This window comes from Cervus elaphus, chromosome 9 (genome assembly GCF_910594005.1).
Source record: "Cervus elaphus chromosome 9, mCerEla1.1, whole genome shotgun sequence".
NCBI classification, from domain to species: Eukaryota; Metazoa; Chordata; class Mammalia; order Artiodactyla; family Cervidae; genus Cervus; species Cervus elaphus.
Window position 1 is genome coordinate 107711103 of NC_057823.1, and position 18750 is coordinate 107729852.

Here is an 18750-nt window from a genome sequence, read left to right on the forward strand (position 1 = left end):
TATCATAATCTCTAGGTCCATCCATGTTGTTGCAAATGGTATTATTTCATCTTTTTATGTGTAAGTAACATTCCATTGTGTATAATACACCACACCTCCTTTATCCATTCCTCTGCCGGTGGAAGTGTAGGTTGCTTCCCTGTCTGGGCCGTTGTAAACACTGCTGCGATGAACAGCAGGGCGCATGTATCCTTTCAGACCATAATTTTCTCTGGATATATGCCCAGGAGTGGAATTGCAGGATTGCATGGTAATTCTATTTTTAGTTTTTAAAGGAACATCTGTACTGTTCTTGGAGAAGGCAATGGCAGTCCACTCCAGGATTCTTGCCCGGAGAGTCCCGTGGACAGAGGAGCCTGGTGGGCCACAGTCCCCGGGTCTCAAAGGGTCGGACACGACTCAGAGCTGAGCGTGCAGTCAAATCGCACTGCTCTCCACAGTGGCTGCACCAGTTCACACTGGGAGGTTAGCGTTCTTGTAAAGGAGGCCCCAAGGGCTCCCTCCCTCTGTGCCAGGACAGGACCCGGGGGTGCTGGCTGTGAACCAGGAAGGGGGCCCAACCGGAACGTGACCGTGCCAGCTCCCCATCTTGGTCCTCCCAGCCTCCAGAACCATGAGCCATATGTTTCTACTGTTTATGTAGGCTACCCAGCCTGGGATCTTTTGTTATAGAAGCTTGAATAGATTAAGACATGCCACACAGTGGTTTTTTTGCATCTGATTAATTCACCACACCTTTTAAATTTCTTTCAAAATTGCTTTGCTGTGTTTAACTCTTGATGCATAAAGAGACCAGGTCTTCTTTCCGGGATCAGAAGACATCTGCTGTTGGCTAACTGCATTGTGCTACTCGTGATTCTCACCGTGATGTTGGGTGACTGACTCTTTATACCTTCTGCATGTTTTTTTTCTCCCTAAGGAGTCCTGGATATGTCAGTGTATCATAGATCACAAGGGAAATTTACCAGTTGGATCTGCTTTGAAATTGGCTTTTTGGTGAAGCTATAAAAAAACAAAAAAACAAAAAAAACAAACTGGGTCCTTCCTGTTTGCTCGCCTTCCTGAAGCCCAGATGTATCAGCTTGAAGACCGTGGTTTGAAGCAATTGGACTTGAGAATGGAGGAGAATGATCTGGTAAGATAGGAAGCCAGGCTGGGGTGGTTCTGGCACAATGAAGAGAGAAGAACGGATCCTGTGGGCACAGACCCAGGTGCCACCTCCAGGCACAGCAGAGAGGCCAGGGACTGGGAGGCGGGTGGCTACTGACGGCCCGGGGCAAGGTGAGGGGGTGAGTGCGGGGCCGAGTCCTATGAGCAGATGCTTATGTGCAGGACAGAGGGCGTAGTGATAAAGGGGAGACAAACTCCCACTTGCTGAGTCCTTCAGATAGTTCTTTCTTGAGCGCTAAGCAACTTTTCATTCAACTGAATTGATTTTTTAGGAATTTATTAAGTGCCCACATTTGGCAGTCTTTCTGATAGCTGAAATATCTATTCTGTATCCTCAGAGTGCTCACAGTGGGATGTGTTATTTGTCCTCAGTAAACCTATGGACAGAAGTCTTTGTTAAACCAAACAGATTTAGTTTCATTTTGGAAAGATAAAGCTGATGAGACGGTCAGGGGACTCAAGGAAGGCTTTAGTGGTTCAGGTCGGGGGACGAAAGGAGGGACCAACAAAGAGAAGACTTGAGGAGGTGAGGTCCCTCCTTGAAGATAAAGCATTGTCGTTTTTTTCGTGATGATTTCGGTATTTATCAGAGGCTTCACTCATGTAATGAGTGCTTCACTGTCAGCAGACATTTCCCCTTTCCCTCTTTGGCTCAGGTAGGCACAGGAGTCTGCGTGATGAGAGAGGAAACCTTGAAGTCAGATAGGCATGTTATTTCCCAAGGTGTCTGAAAAACGTCATACAGGGGGGTTTGGAATGCAGGCAAACTGTCCTTATCTTCTTTACGCCTCTCGTTTTTGCTAGGAATCCTTGGAGAAGTGTGTACAACATTCTGTTTGACGTAAACAGCATGTGTCCCAAGTAAATCAACAACAGCTGTTTTAAACAGCAGACTGTATCCCAAAATACCACGGTGAACCCGGGGCCGAGTCGCGTGCACGCCTGCGTTTCAGAGCACCCTGGCGGGGACCAGACTCTGACCGCTGTGGCCGTGGCCGCGGAGCTCACGCCGGCTGAGGGCTGGTGGCCTGTTTACCGGGGCGGCTGATCTCTGTGGGAAACTTCGGTGTCACCTCAGCGGTGCCACTCCCTTTCCTTCTGAGATGGGGCCTGTCTGCATCAGAAGACTCATGTCTCTGTGGCTGAAGCTTTCACCCAGAATCCCGGGGGTTTCTCTACACGGGCCAGAGATGCGGTTTAAATCTAGTTCGTCCCTTCAACAGGGCTCACTCCAGTGTTCTAAAAATATTCTGCACCTTCCTCCCTCTGAGAGTTCATGGTATAATATGGTGGGCTAATCATATTATCTGGCGTCACTAAGAAGATTTCAGTTCTGTGAAATACAGATTGTTTTCATCTTAGCACAGAGCCAGACACACTCTCAGTCTCCTGAATCGCCTGCCGCTGGTTGGGGTTCCTTTGGTAACTCTCGGGGTGCTGTTTGGGGCTTGCATATCAGGCCTCAGAGAGCAGGAGGGCATTCCCCCTCCAGCGCCTCACCCAGCTCCTCTGAATGAGGTGTCCCCTGCCTCAAGGCTGCAAGCCCAGCCCTCATCAGGCGGAGCCGCTCCTGCGGCTTCCGAGAGTCCGGTGCGTGTGTGTCTCGGGGCTCGGGGCGGCCTGACCCAGGCAGGCGACTCTCCCTGGGAGCCTCTATTTCACCTGTCTTGCAGTTTTACGTGACTGAAGCTGCCCCTGTTCTCTTGCCTAGTGGCTCCCTCCCTGCAGACATTCCGGGAAATAACTCACCTATCCAACTGACTTCAGTTTTCCTGGTTCATTATATATACTCCCACGCGTCCACTCAGGGCAATATTATATGTCTCTGTGACCCTCCTGCCCATCAGGATGGTGACCTTCAAAAAACCAGAAAATAATGAGGGTTGGCACAGTGCAGAGGAACGGGAATCTTGTGCGCTGTTGGCGGGAGTGTCAGACGGGGCGGTTCTGGGTGAAGCAGGATGGCCATTCCTCAGGTATCAAGAGGAGAATCACTCTGTGATCTAATGACTTCACTTCTGGATAGATATACCCCAAGAATTGAAAGTACGATCTGGAAGAGATACCTGTATGCTTATACTCATTGCAGTATTATTCTATTATAATTGAATATTATGTTATAATAATATTATTTTTTTATTATATTATAATTACATTATTCTACTTAGCTATTACACAATAGCTAAAAGTGGGAAAATCCAAGGGCCCATCAACAAATGAATGAATATACAAAATGTGGTATGTATATACAATGTAATATGTTACAGCATGGATCAATCAATAACCTCAGATACGCAGATGACACCACCCTTATGGCAGAAAGTGAAGAAGAACTAAAGAGCCTCTTGATGAAAGTGAAAGAGAACAGTGAAAAAGTTGGCTTAAAAGTCAACATTCAGAAAGCTAAGATCATGGCATCCGGTCCCATCACTTCATGGCAAATAGATGGGAAACAGTGGAAACAGTGGCTGACTTTATTTTTCTGGGCTCCAAAATCACTGCAGATGGTGACTGCAGCCATGAAATTAAAAGACGCTTACTCCTTGGAAGGACAGTTATGACCAACCTAGACAGCATGTTAAAAAGCAGAGACATTACTTTGCCGACAAATGTCCATCTAGTCAAGGCTATGGTTTTTCCAGTGGTCATATATGGATGTGAGAGTTTGACTATAATGAAAGCTGAGTGCTGAAGAATTGATGGTTTTGAACTGTGGTGTTGGAGAAGAGTCTTGAGAGTCCCTTGGACTGCACGGAGATCCAACCAGTCCATCCTAAAGGAGATGAGTCCTGGGTGTTCATTGGAAGGACTGATGCTGAAGCTGAATCTCCAATACTTTGGCCACCTGATGCGAAGAGCTGACTCATTTGAAAAGCCCCTGATGCTGGGAAAGATTGAGGGCAGGAGGAGAAGGGGATGACAGAGAATGAGATGGTTGGATGGCATCACCGACTAGATGGACATGGGTTTGAGTGGACTCCAGGAGTTGGTGATGGACATGGAGGCCTGGCGTGCTGCGGTTCATGGGGTCACAGAGAGTCGGACACGACTGAGCGACTGAACTGACAGCATGGATTAAACTTGAGGACATTAACTAAGAGAAACAAGCCAGCCACGTGAAGGACAAACACCACTTGAGTCTACTTATATGGGGTACTTAGAATAGTCGGATTTATAGAAACAGAAAATAAAATGGCAGTTGCCAGGGGCTCGAGGAAGGGGAAAATGCAGTGTTTTCGTTTAATGGGTGTAAAGTTTCAGGTTTGCAAGGTGGACAGAGTTCTGGAGATGGATGCACAACCAGGTGAGTGAGCTTAACGCTATTGAAAAATGGTTAAGATGGTGAATTTTATGTATATTTTATCACAACTAGAAGTAAGAAAAGATTTTTTAAAAAGACCCTTATGACCAGTCTCAGTATCTCAGGGAGCTGCTAGAATTGAACTGATGCCCCACCTTCTCAGAGCGTCACGCCTGCTGACTTTGGACTGACCGTGGCTGGCCCACTGTCCTTACGTGCGGCCCCAGACTGAGGACAGACCCTCCCCAAGCTCCCTCACCCTGCCACTGACGGGCCGGGGAGCCCTGCCACTCTGGGCCAGGGCTTTGCACGCACCTCCGTTGGTCATAAATCCCCCAGAGCAGTCACTGGAAGGCATCGGTTTCTGTCACTTGTATCAGAGTTCCTCCCGTGCAGGGAAGAGGAAAGCGTCAGTGATCAGCTGCTCCTCAAACCTCTCAAGCCACAGAAAGAATTTGAAAAACAAAATCACTTATTTATTTTAGAATACTTACTGTTAAAAAGACGGGAAGAAAGCTCACCAATTTCATTGCCTCTTGAAAGCCTTGCAGATAGGTAGGTGCCAACCATACCCACCTTTAAGGCACAGCTTAAATGCCAACCATCCTCTGAGTCCAAAGTGATCAATAACATCCCCTTTTGAATTCCCAAAGCATTTTATCCGAAACTCTCTTGAGATATTTTTACTTTTATCGATGCTTATCTGTCTTCCGTATAGACTCTGTACTACAAGCTCTCTTACTGTGGAGTGTCCCACAATGCTTGTGGCATGCATGATGTATATTTGCTGAATAGAAAATACAGAACTCTCTGAAAGAGTTATGCTAACTCTGCAAAAAAAAAAAAAAAAGAATTGAAAATGGCAAAATTTCTAGCCCTGTGGCTCCCGGTTGGTGCAGATGGCTTTGGACAAGGGCTCTTTCTGGTTCTTCCAGATCAGCCTCCCCGGCAGCTGTGACTCGCGGGAAGCCTGACTCCAAGTGTGAAGCTGTTAATGAGACAGAAGCTGGTTTTGCCCACTCACCCAGGCCACCGTGGAATCTAATCAACAAGCGCGGTCTTGACCAACATGTGAGAATTAGGGTTCACGTGTGTGCTAACATCGCCAGGGAGACCTTCCGAGGGAGGAAGGAGCCACACTGAGGGCAGAAACGGTGGTTTTGGCGGCGCCCGGGCGGGGAGGCGCGTCCGGCCCCGGAGAATTCGACTTAAGTCTTTCAAGTGAACAGCTAAGGAGGCGCCAGCTTGCAGAACTCGCTTCTGTCTGCGGGCGCTCCTGCTAACTCCTGCCGAAGGTCAGAGGAAGGACGGGCTGTAAATGAAGGGAAAAGAAATGATTACCAACACTGCTGCGTTTCCCTGGGAAGTTAATTTCTATTCAGAATCGTCTTCACAGAAGAACTTAGAACACACAATAAAATCATCGGAAGCAGCATCCCGAGTGCTCTTTCTCTGAGAAAGTGGTCTTGACAAACCCGTCATGGAACTCTCCCCCGAGCAGGGCATTCCTGGTCTTCTCTCCTTATAACTGACGGGTCCTGCTCCCCCTGAACCCTTAGACTCAGCCGCCTTACCCCAGCCTTTTACCTGGATTCTCACGTTATTTCTCGGGGCCGACCAACGTGAGTGAGCGTGGAAGCCATGTCGTGTCCGCCTTCTGGTTTACTGTGCGATCTGGGGGCTTCCTAGGTGGTGCTAGCGGTCAAAAAACTCCTGCCAATGCAGGAGGCGTAAGAGCTGCGGGTTCGATTCCTGGGTGGGGAAGATCCCCTGGAGAAGGCCGTGGCAACCCACTCCAGTATCCTTGCCTGGAGAATCCCATGGACAGAGGAGCCTGGTGGGCTATAGTCCATCGGGTTGCAAAGAGTCAGATCTGACTGAACTGACTTCACACGCAGGCACTGTGTAATCTTGAACAATCAACGAGTATGTGGGTGAATCCCCAGAGCTGGCCGCTCTGAAGGCCCCTTCTCTGTGGCCTCTATATTCCCCCTGTATTAGCTAATGGGTGGGACTTACGTAGGCAAAATTTTCATTATTATTCAATATTTACTTGGGTGGCAATAATAAGGAAAGTACCGAACATATATTTAAGTAAATTTCTGCCCATGGGGACGTGCAGGGTAAACGCCAAGCAAAACGGTTACTGAGGAAACCCAGGGCTCAGTGGAGGAGGACCGGCCCTGGTCCCCCTGGGGTCCTCTCTGCAGAGGACCCAGGAGACACCAGCTTCCTTCTCATGGTCTCCACGCCCCTGCCATCAACCCAGCCCCTCTTTCACTCCCACGTCAGAAGTGCGTGTGTACTTGAGGGCTGGCTCTGGCTCTTCAGAATTCCTGATCCCTCTGTTTTGAACGGTTCTTGGGCTTTTCTACCAGAAATACTGTCTGACCCTACAGTGAGCTCCCCCAGTTGAGGGTGGGAACATTGACGTTGGAATGCAGCGTCACCTGAGCAGAAACTGACTGTGTGCTGGTTCAGGGCTAGAGAAGCGTGCCCAGGTATGTCCTGGGTCTCACGTGTGATGTCTTGACATGGAAAATACAGAGGCCTTGGACCAGATTTATGTGGGAAATCCCATTTCCTCCTTTTTAATCTCTTCCCTCTCAAAATTTGATCTGATTCCTGAGAGTGAGATAGTAATCCTGGGATGCTCTACTCATTAATTTGTCTTTTGAGTAGCATTTAAAGAGCACCTACTATGTGTGGGTGAGTTTCTCTGTCTCTGAAGAGGCAGAATAGGGGAAATAGATACCGATATCGATATTGACCTAAGTATCGATACAGACACAGATGAATATGTGATTCCCGAGGCTGAGAAGTCCTGTGGCCTGCTGCCTGCAAGCTGCTTGCCCAGGAAAGCCAGTGGCTCACATCCCAGTCTGAGTCTGAAGGCCTGAGCGCCGAGATCGCCCGGTGGTGCAAGTCCCAGTGTGCAGCCCCGTGGCGCACCTCGCCCCTTCGGGCAGAGTGGATGCAGCGTGCTTCTGCCTGTTTGTTCTGTGGCCTCTCAGGGGGTGAGCTGATGCCCCCCACTCTGGGGAGACCAGTCTGCTTTCCTCCGTTTCACAGTTAAAGTGCTAATTTATTCTGGAAATCCTCTCACAGACACACCCAGAAGTAATATTGAATCCGAGATCCGGGCACGCTGTGGCCCCTTCAAGCTGACACCTAAAATGAAGCGTTGCAGCATGTCTCTGAGCTGGGTCGTTCATCAATACGAGCTGGGCCCTCGCCTCCGAGTGCAAAGCTGCTAAAATACTGTCTTCCTGGGAGCCTCCGCTGCCCTTTATTCTCCAGCCCTTGTTCGCCTCTTCACCTTTGCTTAACTTCTCCTCACCAGGCAGGCCGGCCCAGCTTGGGGTTACGGGGTGAGCTGGACTCCCAAGCCCCTGAGGCTTAACACAAGCTATTTCCTCTGGAGGGGATGGCCTCCCCACATTTGTGATTCTCATGCACGCTTACCCTTCCGTTTTGAGTTTAAGAGCTACCTCTTCTACTTATAAAGCCTCCCTTGATTTCTTCAGTCAAATTGGAAAGCTCCTCCTCTAATATATTCATAGCACTTTGTGTACAGACTCATAAGCTTGCTGAGAACTATGTCCCACCTCAAAACTGTCAGCTCTTTGATTGTGCTTTTTCTGCACACAGCCCCCTTCTGTCACTGATGAGTGTTGCCCACCGGTGCCCGTGGGGGGATGTTGGCCTTTGAGCAGGAGGTCCCCCCGCCGTTGTTGCTCAGTCACTAAGTTGTGTCTGACGCTTTACCACCCGTGGATTGTAGCACGCCAGGCTCCCCTATCTGCACACTGTCCTTTAAAAACAACAACAACTCTAAGCCCTTGGAGGATTCAGTTCAGTTCAGTTCATTCACTCAGTCGTGTCCGACTCTTTGTGACCCCATGAATTGCAGCTCGCCAGGCCTCCCTGTCCATCGCCAACTCCAGGAGTCCACCCAAACCCATGCCCATCAAGTCGGTGATGCCATCCAACCATCTCATCCCCCGTCTTCCCCTTCTCCTCCTGTCCCCAATCCCTCCCAGCATCAAGGTCTTTTCCAATGAGTCAACTCTTCACATCAGGTGGCCAAAGTACTGGAGTTTCAGCTTCAACATCAGACCTTCCAATGAACACCCAGGACTGATCTCCTTTAGGATGGACTGGTTGGATCTCCTTGCAGTCCAAGGGACTCTCAAGAGTTCTCTCCAACACCACAGATCAAAAGCATCAATTCTTCGGCACTCAGCTTTCTTCATAGTCCAACTCTCACATCCATACATGACGAATGGGAAAACCATTGCCTTGACTAGATGGACCTTTGTTGGCAAAGTAATGTCTCTGCTTTTTAGTATGCTGTCTAGGTTGGTCATAGAGACCACATATTTTTATTTCTCTATCCCTTTTACTTTTCCTGATGGGTTGGTAGGTTCTCAACACACGTTTGATGGTTGACTAAAGGTATAACAGAAAGTAGAAAATGGTTAATACCCTAAGAGGGGTTCTGGTGAGTGGCATCTGTCTTTCACTGAACACGCATTCTGTATTCGGCATTGTGCCACGCCCCGTACGATCATCATCTCCTTGTTACCTCCTGGGCTGCAGATGGGGAACCTGAGATGTGGAGAGGCTGGCTGGCTGGCCTGGTGTGACAGGGCTGAACGTGTCGGCCTGAGGCTGGGGCTCAGGTCTGCCTGCTTGCTCCTAACCGCCGTGTGGTACTATCCTCCCCGAGCCTGAGCTGACCCAGGAAAGGCAGCCTGTGGCTTAGAATGGTATGGCTCTTTTTAAAAGCAGCCATCAAACCCATGTGAACGGGTTTGCCCATTATTTCCGAGTCTGCCCGACAACCTCAGACGATGGTTTTAGGAGGAACGGAACCTTAGCGCTGAAGGAGCCCTGAGCAGGGAGTGTATCTTCTTCAGAAGCTAGGTCCCTGCGTATGCCCAGTGCTTAATTAACACCCAATCAAACTCAAATCTCATGTGACTGTGGAAATTAAAGTTCTCCACAGTGAACTCTGAGGGACTTTGTCAACAGGAGATAACTCTCTTCCAAGATAATGACCGAATTTAATCTCACAGAAGCACAATAAAGGCCATCCTCCCTCCTGCTGGCCAGGAGCTGCTGCGCTGACGTGTGATGCTGAGGGGCTGGGTGAGCTCCGGGGTCCTGGCATGCAGGATGGGGGGGGAAGGCAGGGTGGAGAGCAGGCCATTCCGGGACGGGGCGTCCAGGCCTCTGCGCAGACGCAGCTCGGTAAAAGGCTCATGCAGCGTGATATTTGAAGTCTTATAGGCATTTCTGAATGTATTCATTTGATTTTTTTTCATATGCCTAATTGGCATTTTTAAAATTAGTTCATTTGTAATTGGGGGATAATTGCTTTACAATGCTGCGCTGGTTTCTGCCATCCATCAGCATGAACCAGCCATGGGTATGCCCCGTCCCTGCCCTCTGGAGCCTCCCTCCCACCTCCCACCTCACCCACCCCCCTGGTGATGCTCCCTGCATCACACAGCAAAGCCCCGCTGGCTGTTCTCCATATGGTGACGGATACGTTTCAATGCTGTTCTCGCAATTCATCCCATTCTGATTTTTTAACCTCTTTTTTTTTAATGCTTACGTCCCTCTTTCTCAACTCCTGGGAATTGGTTTCCCCTCTGGACAAGATAAAAGATGTAACATTTCTCTTCATATCCCAGTCTAGAAACACTTGAGCCGGAACAAATACTGTCTGTGACGGACGGAGTACGGAGAAGTCAGCTCATGACTGAGTTCCTAGATCCTTCTGAACTGACTTGAAAGTTTTTGTTTTCATCTCACATGGACTCTGCTACAAGCCGACTTCGGATGAATTTTTTTTTCTTGCTCCCCCTTCTCTCCCACTGACAGCGACCAGGATTTCCAAGGCCCACGAGTGCCCTGTTCGTGGCCCAGGGACTGTGTGGACGTGGAAGGGAGGGTGCGTGGTCGGCTGCCCCACGGGGTCTTTGCGGGTCCTCAAGAGCGCTGCTGAGGGCTTGCTGGCTGCTGATATTCAGGCCTTTTTACCAGGGAGGGGTCGGGAACGGGCAAACGAGCCAACGTGGTGTGGGCAGGCTGGCCCCACGCTTTGTGCATAACAACTCTGTAACCGCTGAGGTCACCGAGAGCTCTGCGCGTGCGAGTCCCGAGGGGCCCGCTTGGTCAGGGGCGGCTGTGCGCGGCGCCCGTGTATGATCTCCACCGGGAACGCCCTGGCGCACTGGGGCGGCGCCGTGGTTATGTGCTATGAGGTCACGTCATGGCTGCCAAGCCAGCCGGGAGAGAAGACACGTGTCTGCACTTCCTACGGCTCCTTGAGTCTCCTTCCAGCCTCTTCGCTCGCACTTGCCTGCCCTGGGTTCAGCAAGCCGTGTGGACGGCAAGGCAGCTGGCGTGGTGAACAGGGTCAGTGAGACAGAGGGTCTGTAGGAGCCTTCCCTTTAGACAGAGCTTCATTGCAAAATCTTGTTTCTAATTTTCCCAACTCCCCTCTCAACCAGGCCTGGCCCTCCAAGGGCACCCAAGGTGAAGCAAGCAGGCCGGGCTCTGTTGGTCATTTCCGCGCATGCGGGCCTCTGTGGTCGTCCCTGCAGCTGGAGGAGGCTTACCGTCCTGTCACTATTCTTGAAGTTGACGGGAGCTGGGTCAGGCCTTTGGCTGCCAAGGCAGGGACCCAGAGCTGACCCACACTTGGGCGTAAAGGAAGGATGCTGTAACCATGGATTGGAAGCCAGCTCCACTTGCACTCAATACCCCTCGCTGGGGGGAGGGTATGCAGAAATGGACAGCAGCGACGCCCAGAGGGCCAGGCTCACCAGACCTCTGCTGGCCAACCACGATCACCCTGCTCTGACCTCTGGAAATTACACGGTGCTGCATGCTCTTGATTCAGGGTACGGATTCTGAGGGAAGGTGGCCAAGAAACCATGCCTTGAGACTTGTATCATCACCATTTTATTAGTTTCTTTCCTTCTAATCCATCATGCAATCCAAGAGTGCATTCAAACGATTTGGGCTGGAGGAGCCCATGACATCGAAGGACGCGATATTAACAACAGACATGATTACCAAGAACAGCAGGAAGGAATCCAGAAGGACTGCAGAACTGTGTGCAACCGTCTGAAAGGGCTGTGGGAGGAGACTTGAGGCTGTGGTACGTGGCCAAGATAGGCTCCAAGAAAAAGTCGCTAAAGCTGGGTCTTAGCAAACGTGCCAGATTTGAGCTGGGAGGGAAGGACATCCCAGGAGCCAAGAACAAAGGGAAGGCTGCAGGAAGTTTTGATTCAGTGCTAAAGAGACTGGTACAGATCCAAGCCTTGGAAAGGCAGGCGGTGACCGTCTTTAATCATAGACTGATTTCCTGAGGGCACCCTTGTTCAAGGCAAAGCAGCTGTGACTTTCTCACATCCGGGGTCCCCCAGGCGACCCTTTGAGGTCACCACGCAGCCGTGAGGCGGGAATGCTGGGGTGTGTCCCTGCAGCCACAGGCTCTCGGCGCGTCTCTCTTAACCACGTGGTGTTCCCGCCCCGCTTGTAACCCCTTTGAAGCTCCAAAACACAGGTGTGCTTTTGTTTTGATTACAAACTCGGAGAGAGCTTCTGGTGGGACCTTTTGAATCCCGAGAGCTGGCGCTTCTGCAGCTGCTCGGATCCTTCCAAGAGCTGAGGTCTGAGCCGCAGGCAGAGGGGAGGCTTTGGCTTCAGAGGTTCAGGCGGGGGTGCCTTCTCCACTCTTGCTCCCCCCACCTTGGAAGCAGAGGCTTCTGGTCTCTTTTGCAGACAATCGCCAATGGCCCGGCCATGCCAAGCACTGACAGGAGGGCGCGGCTGCTTTCAGCTGAGCATTAGCCCTAATGGGCTTGGCAGGATTTTACGACAATCTAAACAAAGCGGGGTAAAAGTTTCCATGGGGGCGGCCGGGGTGGCTGCCTAAGCCCAGATCACAGCCTGCGCCATGCAGCCTGGGCGCAGAGCCGCCCCACGGCCAGATGCCCAGGGTCTGAGCCGGAGGGAAATCAGGACTGGCTCTATCAGCGAAAGCCGCCTGCGATGCAGGCTGAGAGTCTGAACTTGCACGCGGCACCTGAGGATAAGGTGTTTTGTGTGGTGATGAGTTCCTCCCTCCGGCTCTGCAGGCTCGGGGGAACTTCTCAAGGGAGGGCGGTGGGGAGACGGGTGTGGGGTGGTGCCTCGGTGGGACTGTGGAGGGCGCGCTCCTCTTTGGGGGACTGAGGTTTTTCTTTTTAACAAGTAATTTATTTAACATTTTAGAGATTGAAAAGAGATCAACATAAGAAAAGAGAACAGATACAATTACTGGGCAGGGAAGGAGGCTTCGGTGATTTTTGTTTGGTTGGTTGTTTAAACTTAAGTTGGCGTTAGCTGACTAGCGATGTTGTGGATAGTGAAGGGGCTCACCACACGCATACCTGTATCCGTTCTCCTCCAAACTCCCCTCCCTCCTTTGGCACCCATTTGGGTCCAGCGTTCAGATACCTAAGAGCAGGTATTAGAGGTCAGGAAAGACAGAACTTTGACCAGGTTGGGTATAGAGTTTTTAATGAAACTGGAATAACGTATAATGTATCTTCTTCCTTTTTTTCTTCAGATTTTTAAAAACCTTTTTATTTTGAGATAATTTTCAACTCAGAAGAGTTGGGAAGACAGGACAGAGAATTCCCACCCACCCAGTTTCTCCTTCTGTTAACGCGTTACCTAACCATAGAACAGTAATTAAAGCTAAGACATTGGCACTGGGGCAGGGCTATTAACTACAGACTTGATTCAGGTGTCACCCATTTTCCCGTGAATGTCGTATTCTAGGACCTGCCCTGGGTCCCGCGCTGTATTCGCTCGGGTCTCCCTTCGGCATCTTCAGTCCTTGACCAGTCTTTGCTTTCTCTGTCGCCTGGTTTGACACCTGGGTGGAGGGCTGGTCCTGGATTTGGTGGGAAGCCCCGGAGTTCGTGTTTGGCTCGTGTGTCCTCAGGGTTAGTAAGAGGTGGTGCCTTCCACGGCAGGCATGCTGTGGGGGCGATGCGCGTCTTGGTGATCACATTAGGGGCACACATGTCAGAATGCCCTTTCTGATTACACTGTTTATACAATCTTGTGGGCATTTTCCCTCTGCAGTGATCAGGAAGTACTAGCTAGCTTCGCTGTGTCGGGCGGCACCGCCCCGAGCCTCTGGAGCACCTCCAGGAAAGGACCACAGCCCTCACTTGTGGGGGCACCGGCGCTGCCCACCTCTCTCCTCGGGGGAGGACTCTGCCCCGGCTGCGCGGGACCCCCACCCGCAGGCTGCAGACGCCGCCGCCGCGGCGAGGCGGTTGCTCCGTCCGCGACCCCAAGGGGGTCTCTGGCGGAAGGCAGAGCGAATCCCACCGCAGTGGACAGCGTATCTTCAGCGGGGGGGTGCCCGGGGTCGGGGAGGAGGAGAATTGGACACACCCTCCATCCAGAAATTTCCTTTCTCGAGGGTACCTGCCTGCTCTTCACTTCAGCAAAGTTCCTCATTAACATGGCCCTGCTGAATCCGGAGATTTGGTCCCAGATTATCTAATCATCCTCTGTCTTCCTGGAGTGGATAAACTGATATATGCTGGGGAAGCTTTGGTAAATTTACATTTCGTTTAATATGCATTGGGCACAGATGGTTACCAGGTTGTCTGCGATCCATAAGTCTTCTTTCATCAAGGGCTGATCAAAATTTAGTGCGAGCAGGTTTAAAGGGACAAGCTTCTAGGCTTGGAAATGCACGTATAAATACACATGTTGTGGAGTGGCTCTATTGTTAATGAAAGAAAAATGATCCATGTCCTCTTCCGGGATAACGGAGTCTCTGAATATATTTATTTCAAGATTTAGGTGCTGGGGGGAACTAGCCACAAATCACGGAGCAACCGTTAACGAGCCTCTGTCCCTACCTGTTAAGCTTATTAACTGCCTGTTCCCTACAGTGCTATTTCCCACCTGGGGCAACACAACGGCTGCTTCGGCGACGCAGCGGCTGAAGAACACAGAAGTTCATCAAAGGCACGGGAGGGCCTGGAAATGCAATCAGGAGACGTGTGCCGGCTGAGATTACTGGGGCAGTGGGAGGCGGCCGGGGGCAAGGATCTGGTGCTGAGCTGAGATGTAGCTAATTAAATTCGGCTGTCCTTTACTCTGTCTTGCTCCGTGTAAGCCGAGGACGTGAACGGTACCGTCCCTGCCCTCAAGGAACCCGCATGCTCATCGGGTGGGCAAGCTCCATGGAACTGAATCCATGGATTCTTCTGGGAGGTGGGTTGGGGTCAGCGATGCTGAGGCTACGTGAGTAAGTGCAAAGTCACAAAAAGGAGTGGAAAGGGCCCTTAGCTGGGGCAGAGGAGACTTCGGTTTTACTCCCATTCTGCCACGTGATTGGGGCCTTGCTGTTCATTTTCTTCATCTCAGTTTCCCTCTGAAGAGTTTGAACTTGGTCATTGCTAAAAAAATATATTCATGAGATGCACTTTTATGTATCCAGGAGACAGGAGTAGGGATGGACAATTGCTTAGAGGGAGGGAGCCTTCATCTGAGCATTTAGTGAAGTGTAGGCTTCAGCTCCTGGAGAGGAGGCAGGAGACCTGGGCTTGGAGGCGGGTGTGTGTCTGCAGAGGGCCTGGCCCGCCCTGGGCCTCAAGCCGAGCATGAGGAGGGTGGACAGTGGGCAGAGGCAGGGAGAAGGGCAGACTCAGCTCGGGGGGTGGGCAGTGCAGAGAGCGCTGCTGGACCTAGCGCTGTGCTCCTTGACCCCTGTGTTTCAGGGGCCTTCGCAACGGCGATTTTCCCACTTTAGGGCAAGGTTCTTTCTGCCAAGAGCAGCAGCAGTCTTTTTAATGTAATTTGAAGGTAAAGATAAACACCGAAAACAAAAAAGCGTTGGCTCTATGATTGATTAACGGAATCATCTCAAATTTAGCAAATTGCTTCAATAAAGGCAGACACGAAACTGCATCAGCGTGCCTCCGTATGTTAATTACGGCTATTTTTCCTTGTTTTTCTTTGGCCGCCAGAGCCAGGCCCCATCTATCACTGGGTTTCCGGCGTCATGATCAATTGACTGTGCCGTAAACAGCATGTTGTACACGTGGCAAGTGATAACATCATTTAACTCGACAGGGTAAGCCTTTCCCTCTTTCTCATCCTTCCAGCTCCTCAGAAGAGAAGAAGGACAGCCTTGAATTAATTCTTTGCTTATTGAATCAAGCAAGCATTTTTTTTCTTTTTTCGGATCCTACCAGGGTAGAGAAGCAGGCCCAGCAGTTCCACCACAGAACCTGATCCGTGAGGATGGGACTCCACAAAGGACCGTCTGTACCCTAGAACACAGCACCGTGCCGGGCACGTGGCAGACACTCGGCTTTCTGTACGTAACCAGATCACCGCTCCTGCATCTAGGGTCCCTGAAAGGCGGTAGATTTCACACGTGTGTGCTCAGGTGCATCCAGCTCGTTCGAGACCCCGTGGACTGCAGCCCGCCAGGCTCCCCTGTCCCTGGGATCTCCCAGGCACGGACACTGGAGTGGGTGCCATTTCCTCCTCCAGGGGATCTTCCTGACTCAGGGATCGAGCCCCTGTCTCCTGAGTCTCCTGCAGGCAGGCAGGTTCTGAGTTACTGTGCCACCTGGGAAGTCCCAGTATATTTTACAGAGAATTAATATGCATCAGTGTGCTGGGGCTTTTTCCAATGGGTCAGCCAAAGTATTGGAGTTTCAGCTTCAGCATCAGTCCTTCCAATGAATATTCAGGACTGATTTCCTTTAGGATGGACTGGTTGGATCTCCTTGCAGTCCAAGGGACTCTTAAGAGTCTTCTCCAACACCACAGTTCAAAAGCATCAATTCTTCAGTGCTCAGCCTTCTTTATGGTCCAGCTCTCACATCCCTACATGACTACAGGGAAAACCATAGCCTTGACTATAGCCTGTGTGCTTACCAAGACTCAATTGCATTTATTTCCAAATCCCATCCATCTAGTTATGCTTCAGATTATAATTATAGAATTTAAATAAGTATTACAAGACTGATAATACATGTAAGGAAAGAGGGTTTTTTTTTTTTTTTTTTCCCTATGAAAAATAAATTGAATGTTCTGGAGAAGCTCAGTAAAGTCAAGTGCTTAAATAGTCTATGTAAAATCAGTGGGTAAGATACCTGTAAATGATTGAAAAGAAGTAAACATCTAGAACAAATGCACTTTCAACTTTAAACAAACTAAATCTGGAAATAATTGGAGATGTATGAGTTGTCCGAGTGTGCTTGATTCAAGGAAACAACATGTAACTCCAGCTGGCAAAGACCCACTGACAGAAAGTACACACAGTTTCAAGGGAAAAGACGTATTTAAGCCATGTATGTGTTATTTTTGAAAATGGTTTGCTGCTTTCATTAACTTTTTACACTTAACCTGTTCTTCGTGATTGGTAGGTAGCATAAGAAAGTGAAAGTGAAAGTCGCTCAGTCATATCTGATATTTGCGACCCCATGGACTGTCCATGGGATTCTCCGGGCCAGAATTCTGGAGTGAGTAGCCTTTCCCTTCTCCAGCGGATCCTCCCAACTCAGGAATCGAACAGGGGTCTCCTGCATTGCAGGCGGATTCTTCACCAACTGAGCTATCAGGCAAGTCCCAGGTAGCATAGCAGGAGTTTTTTTTTTTTTTCCTTAAATTAGTAAATTCAAAAAGAATTAAGACCACATAAAATCAGCAGTCTGTCTTTGCCGTGGAAGTGTCGTTGGTGGTCGCGTCTTTGGGGCCTGCAGTGACACAGGACTCCAGCCTAACACTGCAGGTGAAGCGTGTCGAGGCCAGCCTGCATCCCACGGAGGGGGTGATGCCTTCCACAGCAAATCCATCTTGCAGTCAGCTTGTTGTCTCATATACATGTCTTGCTTTTTCTTTTTCGCTCATGTTTTACAAAATGTTTTATTTTGAAAAAATTTCAAAATTTATAGAAAGATGCAAGTATAATGTAATGAAATTTCCTTATACTGTTTACTTAGATTCACCAGTGTTAACCTTTTGCAGTCTTTTTGTATGCTCCACCACTCCTGTGAGGGCTTCCCGCATAGCTCAGTGGGTGAAGAGTCCACCTGCAATGCAGGAAACCCCGGTTCGATTCCTGGGTGAAGAGGATCCCCTGGAGAAGGGATAGGCTGCCCACTCCAGTATTCTTGGCTTCCCTGGTGGCTCAGCTGGTAAAGAATCTGCCTGCAAAGCAGGAGACCTGGGTTCAACCTGGGTTGGAAAGACCCCCTGGAGAAAGGAAAGGATGCCCACTCCAGTATTCTGGCTGGGAGAATGCCATGGACCGTATAGTCCACGGGGTCACAGAGTTGGACACGACTGCGAGATTTTCACTTTCACTTTCACCCCCATTACACACTTCTTTTCCTCCTCTTCCTGCTTATTAAACTTGTTAAATGATTTGAAATCCCATGACTTTTACCCCTAAATAATTCTGTGTGTATCCCTTAAAAACAAGAAAAATTTTTACATATCTGTGATGGAATGAACACTGATACAATAATATTCTTTAGTACATAGTTCAGGTTTAGATCTCATCTCAGTAATATCTCTCAAACATATTTTTCTGTTCATTCAGGATCAAATCTTGGCTCACCTGTTGTACTCTTTAACCTCTTTTAATCTGGAATAGTTCCTCATCCTTAGTTGTCCTTCAGGGCACTGGCATTTTGAAAGAGTACCTGGCTAGTTTGTTTTGTAAATGCCCACTAATATGTGTTTGTCTGACTCTTTCCTCATGATTACTTTCAGATTATGCATGTTTGGAAGGAATAATACATGAGCAATGCTGTGTCCACCTTAATGCATCGTATCAGCAGGCATCCGTTTACAAAGATAACATACGTTTGTCTCTTTGTTGACAATGTGAGCTTGGATTGTGTGGTTACCAGGCATCGGTTATAAAGTTACCACTTTCTTCTTTGTAATTAGCATTTGGAAACTATGGCAACACCCTGGTTTTCATCAAACTTTTGCCCAACTGTTTTATCATCCTTTGATGAGTCTGAGTCAGCTGCTACTATGACGGTTGCTAAATGCTGCACCTGTATCTGCCTCCCAACTCTAAATGGAGGAATCCGGTGCTTTCCTAGAAGTTAGAGGCAGGGATGGGGAAGAACAGCATGTACTCCCTTCCCACCCCTGCTTAGCCTGTGAAGGGAACATAGACCCCTTAATCTATTCAGTTTGCCCAAGCTTGCCTT

At 49.6% G+C, this 18750-nt stretch overlaps 1 long non-coding RNA gene across 1 annotated transcript; it reads left to right on the forward strand.

Annotated features, from left to right (window-relative positions):
* The first annotated feature begins 384 nt into the window (after positions 1-384).
* LOC122700682 lies at positions 385-16232 on the forward strand. Its single transcript, XR_006342864.1, has 3 exons — positions 385-1135; positions 15535-15641; positions 15763-16232. It is a non-coding gene; the product is annotated as an uncharacterized LOC122700682 (long non-coding RNA).
* Positions 16233-18750: the final 2518 nt, after the last annotated feature.